Source organism: Vidua chalybeata, chromosome 6 (assembly GCF_026979565.1).
Source record: "Vidua chalybeata isolate OUT-0048 chromosome 6, bVidCha1 merged haplotype, whole genome shotgun sequence".
Taxonomy (NCBI): domain Eukaryota; kingdom Metazoa; phylum Chordata; class Aves; order Passeriformes; family Viduidae; genus Vidua; species Vidua chalybeata.
The window spans coordinates 49,982,509-50,003,487 of NC_071535.1; the positions used below are offsets into that span (position 1 = coordinate 49,982,509).

The 20,979-nt window shown below is 36.9% G+C and overlaps 1 long non-coding RNA gene across 1 annotated transcript; it reads left to right on the plus strand.

Annotated features, from left to right (window-relative positions):
- The first annotated feature begins 1,393 nt into the window (after nucleotides 1–1,393).
- LOC128789894 (uncharacterized) lies at nucleotides 1,394–19,838 on the plus strand. Its single transcript, XR_008431568.1, has 4 exons — nucleotides 1,394–1,626; nucleotides 1,720–1,836; nucleotides 16,700–16,813; nucleotides 19,328–19,838. It is a non-coding gene; the product is annotated as an uncharacterized LOC128789894 (long non-coding RNA).
- Nucleotides 19,839–20,979: the final 1,141 nt, after the last annotated feature.

Here is a 20,979-nt window from a genome sequence, read left to right on the forward strand (position 1 = left end):
CGGGCCGGGCCCCGCCTCGGGGCGGGGGTGGCGCTGCCGGGAGGCGAGTGCCGGCGCTTCCCGGCAGTTTCCGCTTCTCTCGGCGCTCGGGAGCGGGGATGGTGGAGCGGGGACTCGGCTCCCTTCAGTGCTCGCCGGTCCCGGTTCATGTGCCCCGCGTGGAGCCCTGTGTGCAGAGCTGCCCGTGTTCCCATTAACCCCTCAGTGTCTCTGACTGTTTGCCGCCACTGTTCCATCACCCCCACACGTGTACGAAACACAAAGTGATGCACTTGTCCCCAGAGGTACCGTATCTCAAAGGCGGGTGCCAAGAAGGTGATGCCAGACTCTTCACAGATGTGCAGGACGAGGAGCAATGGCCATAAAGAAGAAATTCCCCTTCAACATGAGCAGAAATTTCCTTACACTGAGGCTGGCAGAGCACTGGAACAGGCTCCCAGGGACTCTCCACCTCTGGAGACATTTAAAACAAATAATTGCGCTTTTTTTTTTTTTTTTTCCCTGATAAAGAGCTAAAGTTAGTGTCTTACTTGGATCTTTTTTTTTGAGCAGATTAGGTCCATTCCAACCCAAACTATGATTATGAGATTATATCTTGTATGAAATACGATATATGTAGAATATAATTATTTTCAAAGGCTGTTTATATGGAATAGCACTAGGATATTGATGTTTATTGATGTTTTATGTTTGCATTCCTGCTCTGCTTGAGTGTGCAAAACCAATCAGAAAGGCACAGTTGGTACATTTGCTTTCTACAGCTTCTGCAGTTCTTGTTTAAAAATGATAAAAAGACAGAAACAATAATTAATATGAGAGAATTGTATATTTTAATTTTTAACCTCATTTCATGTATTTACATGTACAGACTAATATCGAGACTGTAGTAATGGATTAATTTAAATTTTAGCATTTAAAAATTATTTCTGACAAGAGGAGTAAAACTACAAAGAAACCCTGAAAATGACATTACTTTGTAAATTAAAAACTCGATTTTTTAGTAGTATCTAGCAGCCTTTTTAGTCTATGTAACTTAATAAGAATTGTGGTAATACAGTGAAACTCTTTCTATTTTTTTTAAAGTTTAGTTGTTATTAGTGTTTCTATATTATTACCCTGAAAGACCTGTATCTCGATAAAAGAAAAAAGTGTGAAATTTTAATTTCATGGCTATATTTCCCTTGTGGGACAAACAGACAACGTTTGTCTTTGGGAAAAAAGGTGTAAAAAATAAGACTGCTTAAATCAGTTATTATAATGGTGTCTTAGTTGTGGCTTATTGTTAAGTTCAAGTCTTTGAAAATTGATTCATCTGAATGCTAACAAAAATGTGGATTCTAGTAGTCAAATAATTATGTAAAGGTTTTGCTTATCTTCCTGCAGATATTACAGATATGTCTGAGGATGTGTGACTCATGAGCTTTATATAATTCCAGTAACACTAATAACTGATAAGAAAGGAGTTCTGAAAATCCTGTTATGCTGGGACTCAGTGTTGTATTTGCTGTATTCTTTTGAGCAACAGAGAAATGTCATTATTCTCAGAGCAAGGGACACTGAGTTTCTAAGAAGAAACATGTCTTCTCCAATCTCTGAGGCTGTTCTGGAATACAAACAAAACAATAGGTAAGGATTCTGGGTAATATTTGTGAGAGTTTTCCACTGTTTTGACATAGTCTCTCTGAAGACACTGTCCTGAAGTTAACATTCAATTCACAGGAGCTGAGGTTTTGTCACGAAGCACAAACTGGCCATGATGCAGAAACAAAACTACAAGCAAATGTGTAGAGGGAGGAACAATGAGATTTCTTGTTGGACTTTAACAGAGGCAATAAGGTAAGAGTGAGATGACCTGAAATGACAAGTAAGGTAACAGAATTATTTGCTGTCATGTACAATTATCCCTTTAGACTTTTCAGTGTATTGCTGCTGCTGTGGTGAGCTGCAGTCTCTGGATGGGAACCATCCATGTGGGTGCAGGGTAGGTACACGCCAGCTCTGTTACAGGACATGCCAGAAGAATCACTTGAATGAGGAGCTTCCAAGTTTTGAAGCTCAGCAGTCTGCATTATGAAAACTTTCAGGCAGACAAAACCTTGTCAAGGGAAAAAAAAAAAAAAAAAAAAAAAAAGGAAGTTCTGGAATTAAGTGAAAACAATTAGATGGAATGGCACGAGGTGAAGTGCAGTGAAATGAACTGAAACTTGCTGAAATGATACTCACTGAAATAATGAGATCCCATTTCATTTCATGGAAAGGGATGGGGGTGGGAAAGTTGAGGCCTAACTAGATCTTGTGGAAGCAGCTTCATGAGTGAAGATCCTGATATAAATTCTTCACAATTATTTTTTGTTTAATTGGGTTTTAGCTTTTTCTATAGAGGTAGGGTAGATTAAAGTAGAACGAGATCTGACAGCCAAAATAATTTGTCGTAGTATAATGTGGTAAGGATGTCTTTGCCATGCAGAGATTGACTGAGCTGCAATAATAAAACTATCACATAGTGACCAAGATAGTGGTCAGCCCTGGCTTGGAAGCCATTGATACAGGGTTGAATCTGCCCCTAGTTAGTCCTGACTCCACTCAAGACTAAGTGGCTTTTGGCAAATTATCTCACTTTTCTGATTTATCTGTGAAATTAGGATAATATATTTGCATGCCAGCATTAAGAATTAATTACCAGTTGCAAAGTGTGTGTTCAAAGCAAAGTATAAGTGCTAAATATTAGCTGTAGAGTAATTGGACTACTGTAATTTATAATATGCTCACTGACATTGGCTTATAAAACAGGATCAACCTCTTCTCAAGTGCTGTAGAATGTTTAATTGTTACTAATGAACTTCTGATACTCAAAATAGCTATCACCATGAGGCAGGGAATGCTGCCAGTACCTGTCTGTGAGAAAGCTTAACAAGGAAATTAATGCCTTTTTTTTTTAGCTTGGAAAAATCCAAATAAGTACACATATACCTACTTTAAGTGCACAGTTTAAATTACATTTTTTTTAGACAAAAAGCTTTATTTTATATCAGATAGAAACATGACATTACCCTACCTTTTCATCTCTTTCAACCTATTCAAGCTGAAAATGCTTCCTGTTTTCTGAGCAGCTTTGCTTACTGCAATATATGGAGGGTGCCACAGGGAAGAGGGGGAAATATTCTGTATATGACTGAAAGTGAGGAAAGAAACTCTTTTACTGAAATCTGACTTGCCCAGAAAAATTATTCAATGCATTTTAGTGGCTTAATGTCTGCCAGAAGTTCAATTCCAGCCTCTTGTTTTCTTTTAAGGGGTTGGGAAGAAGGAGACACAAGCTGAGAGCAAACAAAGAGATGTCAACAGAAGGATTGCTGACAAGGGAGCATAAGTTGAGCGAAGGCAGTTGTAGCTGTTAACATTTAAAAAGCCCTTTCGAGAACTAACAAAATAAAGGATAGAGAGGTCCTCATCCTGAAATGGCTTTTATATTTCTGAACCTGTTGTAAAAGCTTTTTTAGAACACTTCCCATCTAAAACCAAAGTAGCTTCTATCATAAACAAGACAGACAGCACATCAATACAAAGACTGTCTTCACTTACTTTTATTTCTGGACTAGCAGAAAAGGTCATTATTCAATACCACAAAAAAAAAGTATTGTTGCCCCAGTTTAACAAAGAAAGAAAACAAGGAATGGAAAGATAATGTCCTTGAACCTAGGTCTGTGCAGGCTTCTAGTAGCCCTACATGTATTAGGCTTCTACAAATATTTTTTTTAATTCCCATTTTTTAACACCATAAAAGGTATGTTAAGAAGCTTTGTTTTGGTACAATCCTAGTGCAGACAGTTCCCAGGTAGTTTTTATATCAGTGTAGCCAGGCAAGGCCAACAAGATATCTCCTACTTGGAGTTGATGTGAACCAGCTACCCCAAAATAAGGAAATAGAGTGGCTTGCTTTTTTAAGATTTTACATTATATTAAACTGACCAGGCCTCTTCACTTACCACTGTAAATGGCACAGTGCTAGAATACCGTACCTGAGTAAAAATCAATTTTATTGCAATGAAAATACAGCTTTATATATCTCCCTTCTTTCCTTATTTTTCTTTTGTGCCTGCTAGCGCATAAAAGCCCCGGTAAAGACAGGACATTTTATAGAAAGTATCTGCCAAGTTCAGTTATTCTACCGTGAGTCTGAGTGGGGAGAAGGTCTTCAGTATTATCAAAATGAATTGTTTGTTTAGAGTGGAAACTCTGTAGATCCTTCTTTGGGTGTATGTTCTGTTTCCTTTGGTATACTGTTTCATCCATCTGTAGTAAATCAGAATACTTTAAGGAAAATACAATCTTAACATTTTTATCTGTTTGTCTTGATGAATTTATCTTAAGAGTAATTTGAAGATGGTGTGAACAAACCACTGCTTAACATACTCTAGTGAGTAACACTCTGCTGGAAAAGGTTGAACAAAATTAACATTGTCCTTTTTTGAGTCTCACAGCATGGTGTAAGCCAAAGTCTTTGAAGTCTGCTGAAAATAGTCTGTAAACATAATTTGTCTCTTCATATAACTGTTTCTATTCCTAACAGCTTTGAATCTTTTATTGGACAGACAAAGAGAAATCAGAAGGAAATGTAAGTGGTATGGAAAATTTGTGGCTCTGTGTGTTCTCCTTCCTAACCCTGTATGATTGTAGTAGTTTCTTCTCCCTGGGGACTTCAGTAACATTTGTGGTAATGGTCAGTGGAAAGGAGTAAGAAATAGCACCAGGTATCTTCATCCTGCTGGTTTCACTTGATCCTTAGAGAAATATTTTAAAGGTGTGAAAACACAGGTGTGCTAAAGCTCTGATGTATCTGCACAGCTCCCAAGTCAGGGTCCTTTTTGAAAAGAAATGTTTCTCCTCAACTTTCATCATCAGTAGAGCACACAGACTTTTCATACGTACCCAGTGTCCAAATAACCTTTGAAGACTGCAGAAGACAATTTTTCCTGTCAATATCTGCACCTCCCTGGTAGAGCTATATCACAATACTGTCTGCTGCCAGTGCATCAGAAAGATTTTTCCTGCTGCAAAAACGGTTTCATTAATTTGTGTCCTGACAGTATCTGTTTAAAATGTATATCACTCATTACCCCTGTTATTTAGCCAGTTTGGATGTGTTCTGTGACTTGTGTTCCTTAAAACACAGGCAGAGTGTCTCTTTGCCAATGCTGATTTTTGCTCCTCTTAGCTACTGGAAGATCTCTACTCTACAAAGGACATACAAATACATATTTACTTTATCCCTCTACTGGGCTCATGGGTTATTAATTGTGTTTCAGTCGCAGCCTATTGGCTTTGAGTGACTGCAAGAGCACAAAAATAAAAGAGAAATTCATTACTCTCTTTTACCTGTTTAATACCAACATCTTATTTCTTACATCAAGCCTTTAAAATTAATGTAGTGATCTTTTCGAGATCTACACTCTATTAATAAACTATAAACTAAAGGGCAGTATTGCCAAGAACCAACTGTATATTCTGCCTGTACTAAAGTAGACTTTACCATTTTGATATTCATACTCTTAATAATAAATGACAGTAAATTGCAGGTGCAATACTATAGCCATTTATGTACATTTTGACTTTGAGCATGGAAATTTGCAGCCCAAGTATCAGGATATTTTTATTAATCTGAAATAATAAGTTTTAAATACATTAACCTAGGCATGAAAGAGTATGTCCACTTAATATGGTGGTATTTATGAGAGGCCCGAGACTGTCATGGAATTGTGGGCAGGGCAAAATCCTTTACATGAGGATAGTGGTTGTGACATACAGGCACAGTGTGCCAGGAAGAAAAATATGCTGTTCTACTGACTTTATGCCACCTTCCCTGTTTTGCTGGGGGCATAACAGGAGCCTGTTTCTATGTTAAGTAATGCATAATTTCTAAAGCATTTAGGATCCAAAGTGGGAAGGTGTAGTACAAATGCCACATTTAATGCTGTTAATTTACTAGAAATAAGTTCTGCACAAAAGACTGAAGACTTTGTTTGAAGGAAAAGACAAGAAAACAAATGCAAGGCTGACTGCTGGTCCTGAATAGTTTAGTGATTGCCTGGAGTGTGATACTCTGAAATGTTCCTGTATGTTGTTAAAACTGGGATGTGTATCATACAAAATCCTAGCACATATTTCACAGAAATATGTAGATGTGAAAGCACCACCCGGAGGCCATCCAGTCCTACCTCTTGCTCGGTGCAGGTCCAATTAGAGCAGGTTACACAGGGCCATCTCCCGTCAAGCTGGAATTTGTCCAAGGATGCTGATGCCACAGTGTTTCTTGGCAACCTAGCCCAGTGTTTGACCACCCTCAAGGTAATTTTTTTCCTTATATTGAATTGGAATAGTTCAGCTTGTGTCCATTGCCTCTTGTCATGTCCCTGTGCACCTCTGCAAGGAGCCTTGTTCCATCTTCCCTACACCCTCTTGTTAGGCTGTTGCAATAAGCTCTCACCTTCAGCTGCTCTTCCCCAGGCTGTGCAAACCCAGCTCTCTCAGCTTCTTGTCTATCTTGCATATCACACTGCAGCCTCCCAATTGTCTTGCTTCACTGTTTCAGTATCTGTCTTGTCCTGGGAAGACCAGAGCTGGACCATTGCTCCTGATGCAGTCTCTCAAATGCCAGGAAGAGGGAAATTACCAGGTCCCTCAACCTGCTGGCAGTGCTTCTCTTAAAACAGCCTGGGATGCTGTTGGCTGCCTTTGCTGCCAGGGCACACTGCTGGCTCATGCCCAGTTTGTCCACAGGGACCTCCAGTTTTTTCACCTGCAGATAGGCTTTTTAGCCAGTTGGCCCCCAGCCTGTACTGTTGCATGTGGTTATTCCATCTCAGAGGCAGGACTTTGCATCTTAGTGTATTGAATTGTAAATGTAGAATTCAATGTATTGAGCTATAATTTTGTGCTTGTAAGAATTAATAGCTCTGAGTTTGTAATTTGGGAATAGCAGTGGTGTGCCTTCCGAATAGCCTGAATTATGATAAAATAATGCAGAATTATGCATAATATGACTCATTTTTGGATAGCCAGTTTAACAAAACCACCTAAAGCTGATGATGTATCAGGTACATCCTGGGATAAATAAATTATAGTAAATTACCAAAGAAAGGATAGCAAATTGTTTCCTGAAAACTGGGGATTTTTTCAGACTAGCAATGCTTCATTTTTCTTTTGTACATTTATAAATGAAGTAGGCTGTGCTAATTTGGAGGCAAAACCAACAGTGCTTTTTGACTATTCTGTTTATTGATCAATGGAATATTTAATTTTTCTTGTTAGATTAATATAGTGGGGAATATTTTTATTAATGAAAGGGTTCAAACTGTACTTCATTCTGAGGATATTAAAATACTGTTTAATGTTATCCAGTGTTGTCATTACATGTTGAATGATTTTTGTGTAATGGCTGTTCATGACTTTCACATGTACATAAATTCTCAAACTAGAAACTAATGAATTTTTTTTATATTGTATGTCAATCTTTATAAAAATATTTTATAGACCTTAAGAATTTTAGAATTATATGAGCAATTTGATTGAAAATAGTTTTAGTTTTAGTTTGGCTTTTTTGGACCATCATGATGAAGGTGGTTTTCTTTGTGGTGCTAGAAACCTCCTTAGAGGAAACACAAATTTTATTTATGCTTTTCCCCCACTGTTAATTCATGCCCCTTTTTAAAGAATCTTGAAATTTGTCAGAAATTAGTCTGGGAGGATGAATTCAACAGATCTTTGTCCATGATCTGCTGCATCTTGCTCCAAAGGGCTATATGGCTGCAATGTTAGGAAAATTTGGCATGTTGTAAATTAAACCTTGGTGCTGCAGGCTCTCAGCTAGGAGATGTTATCTAGAAAGCCAGCATTTCTGGTTCTGCCTGTGATTTTCAGCTGATGACCCCCTTTGCTAATGAAGCATGCAATCCTAATTTGGCATGGGCCACAGGTAGGACGGACCTCTTGCAGGTGAAATGTCATTTGCCACATTTTGCAGAGTATTAGTCCGAACCTATATTTGGTTGGCACCTGTGCTCCTGAACTGGCATCCCACCTTGTGGGAAGGCAGCATGCCACTCTGACAGATGGGGAGGAATGTGATCTTGCCAGCAAACCAGTGTATGCATCAAGGGGTCACATTTCTCTCCAGGAATGTTGAAATACCGGTACACGCAGAGCTTCTGTATCTGAGGCACACGTGTTTCTTGGCAACGACCAAAGTTCCTGCTGAATATCTTGGCACGGGACGTAAGGAAGCTTAGTGAATTTTCATGGTTTTCATAGGATTTCTACACCATGGGAGCCTACATATAATTTCTGCTAAGAATGGCTCTATGAATGTAAACAGAAGAGGGAATATATTTTGCAAATTATTCTTTCTTATTAATAGATTAAGAACTGTTAAAATGCCATCATAGCTTTCATGGATAATGATTCTTTTGATTAGTTAATGGTTGGTTTATCCTGGTCTGAGAGCAATAGAACGTGTGGTTTGGCAATCAACCCAAAATGTGAATGTCACAGCTTAAACTTCTACCATTTCTTTCTTGTACTTTATTTTATTTTAACTTAGAACTAAATTCTGGAATCCCATCACACTTTTGTGCTTCATCAAGAAATTAGCTTTTTTCTGTGTTCCCCCTAACAGTATAATGTGTTAAAATTAACTCTGGGATGTTCTTTTTTTCTCCTGAAGGTAATTCTGAATGGTTTATTTCAGTGTTTTTACTTTTGTCCTCCAGAATTACCGTAAAGCTTTTCTATTTCATCCATTACAGCACGGTGTTTTTCACATTTGAATAGCTGCATCAATATGAATCCTTTATAAGGACCTTAAAAACAAACTTTGCCAAGTCCCAGAATACAGAAGCTGATTCACATCGCAATACTCAGCTGCCTCATGAATAAAGGAGAGTCTGTGCCTGACACTTTGAAGCTGTAGCTGTTAAACCATACAGACTATTTACCTCAATAAATCATTATAAGAAACTAAGGTACAATTATACCCACAGAGAAATAGAATTCAAAACACTGATTTATGTGGTTCAGTGCCTGTTCCTTTTTCCATCATGTTTTGAATTTTATGCATGTTTGTCATCTTTGGCTGCTTCCATGTATCTTTAAACTAATAGGTCTTGCTTTTTTAACATTCCTCATTAGGTTTGTTATTTCAGTTTGACATACAGACATGATTTGCACGCTGTACAAAGTTTTACATTTAAAATTAACTATCTAATTTCTTATGCTATAGACCAAAAATGGAAATGTGAGTAATTTGTTTAAACTAACATACACCCTTCTCTGGTTAATTTGTGGCCATCTAAGCTGAAATCCCATATGAGCTGAGAATTTTTTTGTTGCTTATTTGTGAGATCTGCAGAGAAATCATGATACAAAGGAATCTATCATTGTGCTTTTCAGAATGTGCCTGCTAATCGCAAAGAGATGTAACCATAGGAAATTACATTTGGAATAATTTCCTCAATTTTTTTACCTCTTGAAGAGGCGAAATGAATCTAAAAGATAAAAATTCAGTGAGATGAAAGTGGAGCCTCAAGAGGAAGGAATGGCACTGAAACCAACAAATAATTCCATACGAAATGGTAGGAGTAAGCTAAATATATCTAGGAAGGAAAGTCCAAGAGCAGCCACAGACTGCTGGGCCACCCAAGCCTTCAAGAGAGTCCAGTGTTGTTCTATTGAGCAACTGAGTGGAGAGTGATTTAATAACCAAGAAATGTTCCTCAATAAAACTTCAGAAAGTCACCAAATATTGAAACCAATATTTCAGATACAAACAGTAGTAAATATGCTGCAGTTCCAAATGCTTTATGCCTTGGTTATAGCTTTCAGTGCTGATGCTTGGGTGGATCCAAAGGGTCTGAAGTGAGAGTGTGTCAGGCCACCTGCCTGATCCCAGGGGTTTGGATCAGAGTAGTGCTTGTCTGCACTATTGAGAGGGAGCTGTAAATCCATCATTATTTCTGGAGTGATTTATAGCATGAAAGTTTTTGGGCTATGGGTATCTTTCATCTATCCAGATAAAATAGCTGTGTCTGTTGTAGACAGGTTTGACTGTTTCAGACTATTTTTGTTTTCCAGTAATAACATAACAGTAATTTGACTGAGAAACCTAAACACTCTTTCTGTATTTTCATTATCTTACACTGAATTTCATAAGATATTCAATTCATAAGGGAATATGCATCTAGTATTTTTATATAATACATTAGTAAAAGCACATAGTCTTTTTCACGCAGTCTGTGATTTGCATATATATGTATATGAAACTCTTTGTTGTGTTTTTTTCTCTATGAATCTATAGGAATGGTGTGAGGAAAGAATATTATACCTAAAAGTTTCCACATGCAAATGATGTTATTTATTGGGCACTGAAAACTTGTATTAGGGTGTTCCATAACCTTGTCCCCAGTAATCCAAGAGTCTATAACATACTGCTTTTACAGGCTGCTAGCATTTAGAATGTTTTTGTCATCATATCCATGGAGTTAATAATGTTTTTATACTATTGAAGCAGAGGATTGCTTTGCAGAACAAGTCACATGGTAGCCACACTATGAACATTTCCACTGCTTACAGAACAATCTGTTTATTAAAACATACCTGTTGAAATTCCATTATTAAAGCTACATATTCTAGGGCTTTGCAATACTTAAATGTTATTTTTCCTCAGTTCCTAGTGCCCTAGAATAGAGATTCCTGCTCAATTATAAAAATAGCAATGTCCTCAATGATTAAGATTCTTATTAGTTATTCCCATTAATAAAATTTAAGATTAGTGATGTTTCACATTGTTTTATAGTTCAGTGCTACCATGTAACAAAGAGTAATTTCATTTGCAATCTACTGAAAAGAATCTCATTCTAAATTGAAAAAAATTCTGAAATATTTTCAGAACTTTTAAAATTTCAAATATTTACTAAGTTATGTCAGCTCAGGTGACTTTGTAACTTCAGTTTTTCAGTCTACTAAGCAACAAATAGAAATACATCCTGAATGCTATTTAAAAGCATCCAAAATTAGGGATTGTTCACAGTGAAAACTGCAACACCTTCTCAACTATTGGGATGCCACAGAAGCTCAGACCAGAAACTCAGACCAGAACCTGACTATTACATGTGAAACTTTGCATCAGCTCTCAAATAATATGCATCAAAAAAAGAGAGTATTTTAATTCCTGGTAAAATCTATTACCAGGATTTCTAAGGGCCGTGTACTCTCTGATGTGTCTCAGGTTTGAAACACAGGTTCTAGAGCAGTGTAAATGCTTTGGCTGTGCACACTATGTTTAATTTAAGTAATTGTGCAGGTGTAGGCAGCACATGGATGCAACTTTAGTAGTGCAGAGGGGTCGTGTCCATCTTCCCCAGTGAGGAACTTCACATGTAGAAAGCAACCTTATGATCTCATCACAGTACAGGGCTTGAGCTGATTAAATTAAATCAGTGTAATTAGGCATAACTTTTGTATGTAGACAAATCTTCAGCATTGCATGAACACAGACCAAGAATAAACTTGCTCAGTTTACAAAACAGACTGTTAGCTGCAGCCTATCACGCAAATAGGGAGATGGGTTTTTAAATAAACTTAATGAGTTAATGATGCAACACTGGATGTGTTAAGGAAGGCAAGATATGTCCCAGGAAAACACTGTGAATATTAACCTTAGGCACCTGAACCAATTTGTTGAGGCTGGATGCTGTTTTTGTGGCTAGTTTGCAAAACTGGTAGCAGTAAGGAAATACAGTTTTCTGCAGGTTTCTTCCCAAGCTTGTCTTCTATTAGCAGATGCCTTTCACTCACCAAAACTTTAAGTTCAAACAAAGGTTCTTTAATTCTAGCAATGATTCTTCAGAATATCCGGGGATTACATATAATAGATTGTGAGTATAGTGTGAGCAAACAAGGCATCAATAATAACCTTCTAGCATGGTTTTATCGGGATGTACTGAATTACAAGGAAAACAGTTTTGGATTTTTTCCTAAGTCTCGTGGATCACAGATTGCGTGTTTAAAAGTGGAAAGGGAGTAGCCAGACAAAGGAAAAGAAACAACATAAAAAGCCTTAAGTTTGCAGGAGTTTCATTATGCTGAAATCCTGACCTCAAATCAATAAGAAATCCTTTATCTGACCCATATTGAGGGATTATAGACTCAACATTTTAGAGGATGTGTTTGAACAGCATTGACATCAAAACCTTCTGAAAACTGCAGGTGGATTATGAGCTGTGTACTGTTTATATCTGCAAGTACAAGCAGCTGAAGAATTATTTCAGTCTATCTATGCTACAGTTCTGCAACTATGCTACGCTTGTTTCTTAGGAAATAATTACTAAGGAGTGTGTGGGGGTGTCTGTGTTGGTCAAGTGGTTAAGGCATAGGGACTTGAGAGGTCAGGGTTTTCCTTGCAGCTGTGAGACAGATGGTTTTTGTGGTTGGGGTAAATCAAGTGCTTGTTTTGTATCTCTTTCTCTGTAAGTACAGCACGTGTAGACACAGCAGTGGTTCATTGGCAGTACTCAGTGGGCTGTTACAAGATGTGTTTTAATATTTTTGCATGTAGTTAGCTTTAAAGGTACAACATGGCTCCACTAAGTGTTGGGATTTGAAAAACATTTCATAATGGGCAATGCTGCTCTTCCAAAGAAGTGATGTCTTCCAGGACTCTCTGCTTAGTGAGTCTGGAAACTACAGTGAAGACATGCTGCTTAAGCGGTTGTTTTTGAAATGGACCAATGTAGGCTGGTCTTTGTATTTTCAACTGTTCGAACAACTTTGGTTTGCTGGAGACAGTGTTAAAGGTGCTGAATGCTTCAATGCAATAACCATTTATTTGGGTGCTTTGTGAGCTGTGCAACTTATTCTGGGACATTTAAAACAGTGTTTATTGGATACTCTCTTACCATAAAGTGTTTCTTGGACAGCCCTTAACATATATTCTCTGTTAAAAGAAAAAGAACAGACACAAATGTGTACCAAAAAGAGGAACTTGAAAACAGAAGAGAAGGAAAAATACTGTAATGAACAAATCATTGGACTATATCATACATATTATAAACTCAGGGAAATGTTCTACTATTTTACTTAGGAGACACCCATTCCAGAAAGCCTTTGGGAGTCTGCACAGTGTCTTGTTAATTATTTTAAGAATTTCAGCCCTTTCTTCCCTATTGATGGCCAGCTGTCCTAAAACTGAGAAATGTTGGGGAGCTCTACTTTTAAAGAGGAACTTAGATAATGAGTGTCTGTTTTCTCCTTGGTATTCAGGAGAAAAAGTTTTTGCATCTTGAAAAAAACCTGTGATATACCTCTAGAAGGATGTTTATAATATTCCTAAAATTAGTCTTCAGTTAATTTTCATGTCAAATGCAAAGAGACTTACCAGTGGCAGCAGTCTTGTTAATGCAAATCAGGAGAACTGTGGACTAGTGAAAGTAAAAAAGGAACAGCCCTGGATCTGCTGTTATAATATTCCTTCTGTTTGACAAGTCTATGCATTATAGTTCATGTATATATTTCATATATGCTTTCTGATTTAAATGAGCATTCAGAGTGTTCTCCTTGATTGCCACTGTGAAATACAACATTTCGTTCTGTGTTTAAGTGATGTGTCTTTTTGGGTTTTTAAAATAAAGTTTTAAATCTAAATTTCCTCATGTTTCTGTTAGGATAAATGAAAACTTTCTGTTTTAAGGACTAACAAAATTTGAACACAATTCATGTGTGATCAGACTTTAGCAGGTAAGTTTTTAGCATGTCCCAGACTGTGTAAAGGGAATTTATTTGGAGCTGTTTATTGTTCTGGCTGGTGTTTTTTGGCAACTATAAGTGACAAAATCCCTGCTGGACAAAACAACAAAACATATAATTTGGTGACAGTTAAAATAAAATGATGGGCAAGTGTGCTTGCAGAAATACAGCAGAAGAAAAAGGATGGGTTACACCTAAAATACAATCTTACCTTTTGTTGGAAGATTGTTCTGAATTTAAGCAGGCGCAGAATTCTTTCAGGGTTTTCCTGGTGCTAGCACATCTTGCTGGAGCTCAGCAGAATACATCATTTATCTTGTTTAGCATCTCTGCTAAAGAGTATTGCCTTTATTTGAAACCATCGCTTTGTGGCCTCAGCAGCAGCTTGGTGACTGTCATGGTGATACCTGTGTGTGTTTGAAGTGGGACAGAGATGTTGCTCAAAGATTACAACACCAAGGTGAGCAGGGGAGCTTTGAAGTCATGTTGAAGGGTGGTGTTGGATCTTGGAGTGGGCTTTGATTTCCCTATTTCCATGAGTGTTTTGACCATGTCTGAGCATACATCTTGTACTACTGAGCAGTTTTGCTTTGACTGCCACAAAACTCATATCTTCTGTCATGGAGGCAAGGATTAGGATTAGAGGAACAACCAATGAAAGAGGGCACTGCACAGTCTGGCGTAGGAAGAAATGAGTCAGAAAGACCATGAAGAAACCCATTTTTTTTATTAATTTATTGTGCTGGCTTCTATTAGCTTCACTTCATAAGAGGCACTAATTTCACTTCTGTTAGAAAGCTCTGAATTGTTTTTGCTTTCTGATTATAAATGTTAAAACACTTATACAAAAAGATATATCTATTATTAAGATAGAGCAAAGATATTTAGTTTGTATGATTGGAAATCTGCTGGACAAAGGTTTTCCTTAGGGAAAAAAGTCTACAGTAAAATTTGTGACCATGCACTTTGCTAAGTCTTAATTGGCAGCTCATTAACAGGTAAAGATGTGGCCAAGCAAGGTGTTTTTCTGTTTTTTCAAAATGTTTTGATTTCTTCAGGAAGTAAAATCATCAGTGTGTATCTTCTATGTATGTATTTGTCTTCCCATATCTTCATGCATATAAATATACATATCTATATTACTATCTATATCTATAAATGTATACATCTCTAGGAATGTGAATGTATGTGTGTGTAATGTAATGGCTGTGACCATATAGCCATTTTCTTACCTTCTCTTTTCCCCACATTCTACACCTTTCTTTAGGCATTACATTCTTTCCTCATGCCTTTTGTTTCTTTTGTCTGTTAAACTTTGGACTTTGCAGGATAGAATCTGCCTTTTACTGTGTATCTTCTGTCTATGAGTAGTGCCTAGTAGAATGGAATGCAGTTATGAGTTGGGTTTTCTATTCTTTGGTCATTTTGTATCACAGCTAAAAGTGACTGAATTTATTTTGTTGGACTGATAAAAATGAATTCTGACCGTTGAGCAGTTGAGCAACTGAACAGAGATAACAATCTTTTACATATGTAATGAAATTAATATGCAGACAATGGCTATTTTTATCTTTGATGGTGGCTTTGTTGTTTTTAGATAACAATATAATTAATTGTTTATCAATAGAATTAATATTTATCATATTAAAATAACAATTATTTTTAAAGTCATGGTGGTGGTGAAAAAAAAAAGGAATTCTAAATCTGAGGTTACTTATTTGGAAGTGTGTGATAACATACTGAAGTAAATTAAAGCTGCAACATGAAAGGCAAATATTGTTGCACAGTTTTGTGTTTTTTTGTTTTTTGGTTTTTTTTTTTGCAATCTGCTTTAATGAAGTCTCTGTGTGTAACAGAGACTTGGAAGCAAGGGAGAAAGTCATTGATAGTGAAATTGTTTACTTGGCCTATAGAACCACCTTTCCAACTTTAGTTCATAAACTTCTGGTCAAAAAAAATTGCTTGAAAATGTTTTTCTTGGTAAAGGCTAAAATAATAAATTGCAGTGCCTACTGGAACTATGTATATCTGTTATTTTTGTATGTTATGAGTAGCAGATTGGAACCATAACTGTTTCCATTTTAAAGTACAACTTTTCAATGTGTAAATAGGTAAGTACTGTATATTTAAAATTGTAAGAAAGACACCAAAATATAGTATGTAGCTATTTATAATTTAATTAAGAATTCTTAATTTCAAATGTTCATATCTAATTCCTGAGAAACATGCAGAGTGTATGTACACTTGCAGGTACTTTTAATCATTGTGCAGGAAAACAGATTCTAGTTTAGGATGGAGGAATTTCTTTGGATTTCTCTTTGTTCTCTAAGGATTTAACCTTTTATCTGTGTTCCCACAGGAGAGCTAAGATTTTGGGTGAGTTGAGATGGCTTCAGTCTGTTTAAAAGAAAAAAAAAGACAGCCTTAGTTTCTAGGGTCCTGGTATGTTGGTTAACTACTTTAAAGCTTTTATAATACCAAAATAAGGCAGCTAATAAGGCAATTTATATTTGCTGTACTGATATGCATTTTCAGATCTGAAATTCACTGTGTTTTGGAGTGGTTTTATTATTTCTTTTTTATGATACCAAAACATCTAATCAGGCAAGGACATATTTCTTAAGGTATTATGGGAGATGAGTGACAATCCAGCAGATTTTAAAAGATCACTGATCACCCATGAATTTTCCCAGTGACCAACATTTAATAAAGAGGATGTTTGATATCATGAACTCATTACAAAAGGAGACCAGTGGTTTCTGCCCACTTGTAATAACCTTTTAAGGTAACAATTGTGTTACTGCTTTGGAATATTCTATGTGCTCTAGTAAATTAAGGTGGTTAGTTCATAATTATATTATTGTAAAGTTCCCTATGTTTATATCATAATTTTTTGTTATGGCAGGACTGTGAAGAAGCATGCTGGATTGAACAACCCTGTGGCACACAGCATGGGATAATTGCCAAACACTGCCTGCATCATCTGCTCTGACGACAGCAGTTCCAGGCTGCCCTAAAGGTACACAGTTGTACATCTACACATACTGATTAAAGAGAATATTGGTCAAAATCTGGGCACTCCACTCTGTGGAGACTGGCTTAGACAAGAGTTGTAGTTTCTAGGTTAAACTAATGCAGATGGGAAAGATATTATGTTGTCCTTATATTCTTATTCATATATCTACTGTTAAGAAGAAACTGCTTCATTATATTTTGGGTTGCTTTTTTGGGGGTTTTGTTTGTTTGTTTTGATTAAAAATTAAAAAATGTCTTATTTATGACAAATTCCCTAAGGAAATATGTTGAATCTAATGAATCAGAGGTTGGATCTAATTAAGTCCTTCCACTAAGGGTGGTTGAATCCTTGAGCTGTGCTCCTACAGGCAGTTTGTGTTCAACTGACTTGATCTGCTTGACTAACAAAAACCCAGTTTTGAGGACTGCTACCAAATGCGTATAAACAAAGCTGAGCTGAGGAAGATATGGCATTTACAGGTGTTTTTGTAGCTGTGCTGTATCATAAAAGCCCATGTTACATTTTCCCAGCCTCAGGGATGCCATCCTACTCTTCCCCATGCCACGCATTTCTCCCTTCCCAGGTTTCTTCCTGCTTGCTCAAGGACGCAGAAAGTACAGCAGAGCAATGCTGCTAGCAGCAACAAATCAATACACATCCCAGCTGGATTAACCAAACTTTGCTTTTATTATCTCAGCCAGGGCAGGCCAGTAAACAAAACTTTGAAATCAAGTTCCTTACCTTTCTTCTCCTGTACATAAGACCAGAGGACATCATACATGAAACTTTTACTTCTTAGAAACTTTTATTTCTAGAAATCTGTCATCCATTAATTCTCCAAATCTGAAAATGTGTTGATTGCATGAGTATTACTGTTGCCTGCTTTTCTCTTCTTTGAATTCCTCTAATTTGCAGCATTTTCCCCTTGGGATATCCTTTACACTCTTTCCATACTGCTCTCCACTGCTGTCTTCCAGAATGTGTTTGTGTTAACTTTTAATATACCTTGACTCCACTACTTTACTTTTAGATATCTCATTTTGTGTCTGCAAATAATTTATATTAATTGCCTAAATTATCAGCAGAAGACAGGAAGTGGGAGCACAAAAGTATCTGTAAATTGATTTAACCTATTTACATTCAAAGACCTGCCTGCTAATCAGTGTGTATCTGGGAACAGTCTATGTGTCACCTTGTTGTCCGCTACAATTCTTCCTTCTGGGCCTTTTTGGCAAGTTTATGGTCAATATAAACTTTCCTAAATTTTTTAGGTGTTTTCCCCAAAATCAATGATAGATTTTATCTTCCTTCCAACTAGTGCAATCTTCAATGGGAAAGCTAAACCTACTAATTAATATCTATTTAGTTATGTGCTTCCAAATAGCCTATTCTCTTTTAGGAATTAACACACCAATACTTTGTAGCTTCCCTGCAGCTTTTGTCTGCAATTTCCAAATCGATATTTTACAGAGACCTTTTTTCTTGTTGCTGTTACTGAAGTCAGTATATTAGAGTTTTTGCTTTATTTACAATCTGAGTGTAATATTAGAATTTTTTTGTTCTAGACTACTTGTTTCCTAAGTATTTTACTCTGTTCTTATAGATTCAGTTTTCCAGCACTTCATCATGTGTATATAGCTGCCCTTACAAATGTTAGCCAGATAAATCTGTTTGTTCTAAAAACTGACATATCCTCAAGTGAGAAAATATTCATGTTTTAAGGGTGTGGGATGGCAGAATTTAGATTTTGCACAGGGAAAAATAATAATTTTCCAAATGCCACACTAATAATTTTCCAAATGCCAGCTCCTACTCTTGTTGGGTTCCATGTTTTGCAATCCTTCTCAAACGGTCTCTACCTTATCTTCTCATCTTCACAATGAAGGCTTAGAAAGGAGAAATTTACTCACAAGTGTGATCTGTGTAGCTCAGGAAGGATATTTCCTGGCCTGTTACACCCTACAGAAACTCTGCTAGATATCTTTAAGACCATGATGGCTTTTTCTTGCTTCTTGACCTGCTCAGTGTTTAAGTAAGAATTCTGATTTTATTTCTCTGGTATCACGGTAATTTAAACTCTTTATACTTACTCATTCTATCTCAGTATTTTTAGAGAAAGTGCAGAGGTTTTAGGAAGCTTCTAAGTGGTCAGGCTGGCTCCAGCTCTGGGTCCATCACAGCTGGAGTTGATCTAAGTTTGATCTAAGTTTGGGCTGCCTCTATTGGCTCTGGCTCTGTGTTTCCACCTTCTGTGCTGTGCTGGCACTGGCTCTTGTCTGATCCTTCTGTGAATTGCTCCTTGGAACAGATCTGGCTGAAAAGTTTTTTTTTGTTTCATTGTTCTTTTATTTTTTATTCCTCTTCACTTTGGTAGGGTTAGCTTAAAGACAAGCAGTCTCCCTGGGTTGGCTTCTGCACACGTGTTAGTGCTGCACACGGATGTTAGTGCTGAGGCAAGGGAAAGAATGGAAAGCCTCGGTTGGTAGATGAAGCTCTGACAACCTGAATTCTTTGTAGGTTTGAGGTGCCATCGGATCCCACCCGGAGGCTGCAGTTCCACCTTTTCTCTGAGCTGATCTCCACACCAGCACCCATTCCCTGCCGCTGTTCCCTCTGGGGCCAGCACTACTCTCGTGTAGTTGCACTTTTCCAAATCACAACAGAACCCCTCTCCTTGCCCCTCAAAACCACAGCAGTTGCTTCAGCTGACAGAGCATGGAGCCATGTAGTGTTACTGCTGGCAGCGAGGGTGGAGCAAGAAAAGTAAATAATTTTTTTTAAAAAGTAAAAAAAGTACATGCCAGTCATTAAGCCGTGTAAAGTAAGCATGGAATTGCAGCTTGTGAAGTGTATGTATATATATTTATTACATTTTACCAATGAACCAGCCTGTTTAGCCTTGACATGACTTTTAAGAAGACTGTTCTTGAATGGAAGATTGTTCTCCCCCACTTCCTCCTCCCACTCAAACATTACCGTTAAAGTCTCTTGGTAGCCACCTGTAAGCCCCTGTCAATATAAAGTCGAAGTCTGGCATCTTTAATATTCCAGAAATCCATTATGTGTTTTTACACATATATACATGTAATTCCATTTGTATTTACAGAGAAAATCAATAAAGCAATAGGGTTATGAAAAAAAATAACACATTTAACAGATTTTCATTGAAAAATAATTTCATATGGTTCCTTGAAGTGTGCAGCTAAATTCATAGGGAAGGAATAGGCTGATGCTATTGGCCTAAATTATGCCTGTTCCTTTAGCCTTTGCACAGATGATGATCTGCTCCAAGATACCCATTCTGAAGTAGCACAAAGCAGGGAATGACTAAAGTTAAATGGTAAGACTAGACAAGAGTTGCAATTACTGTGCAAATTGGAATTCATCTCACTTGGCTTAGTCTCTACAGTACTGGTATCTAGCCTAAATGAATTGTTTCTAGGTCTTTTTTAAGGTGGGAGGAAGGGACAGACTTCTCCAGTGCTAATTTCTCTTCTACTTCATGGGCAAACCAGGCAATATTAAAATGTGCTATGGTGATACCTCTCTGGATGGATGGATGGATGGATGGATGGATGGATGGATGGATGGATGGATGGATTTGATTATAAAGAAATTCTGCACAGTTAGCTGATACTAGACAGCTACTTTTAATTTCCTGAACTTTTATGAGCTATAAACTAAGATTGAAGCTCAATTATCATATGCACAAATTTTTAATCCCTTTAAGTGTGGAAAACCTTTATATGACTGTCAGCTTTTTTGTATTAGCTAACTGCAAATATTTCATCAAGTTATTAGTTACTCTTTACACAGACAGAGCTACATCCATTTAAAAGAAGTTCTGAATTTCTAAGAAATTTAGTGATTTGAACGAGAAAGAAATTTTAGGCAAACATCAGAGAAAAGATATAATCTTTGGGTTTTACATTAAAAAAGTATCTAAAGTAAAATAATGCTGGAAACTTTACTGTGTTTTGGCAATAGCTTGCTTATTGAACATAGAGCTATTTATTTAGTCCACTGAGTATGTTCATGAAACCTTAGTAAATTTTTGAAGTAAAATTTGCAAGTAGCATAAAAATCTAGCTGGCTAATAACAGGATATTCTCTGCATAAGTGTGGTTAAAAATAAGAATTAAAAAAATAAATCCAGATTGCAAGGAGTA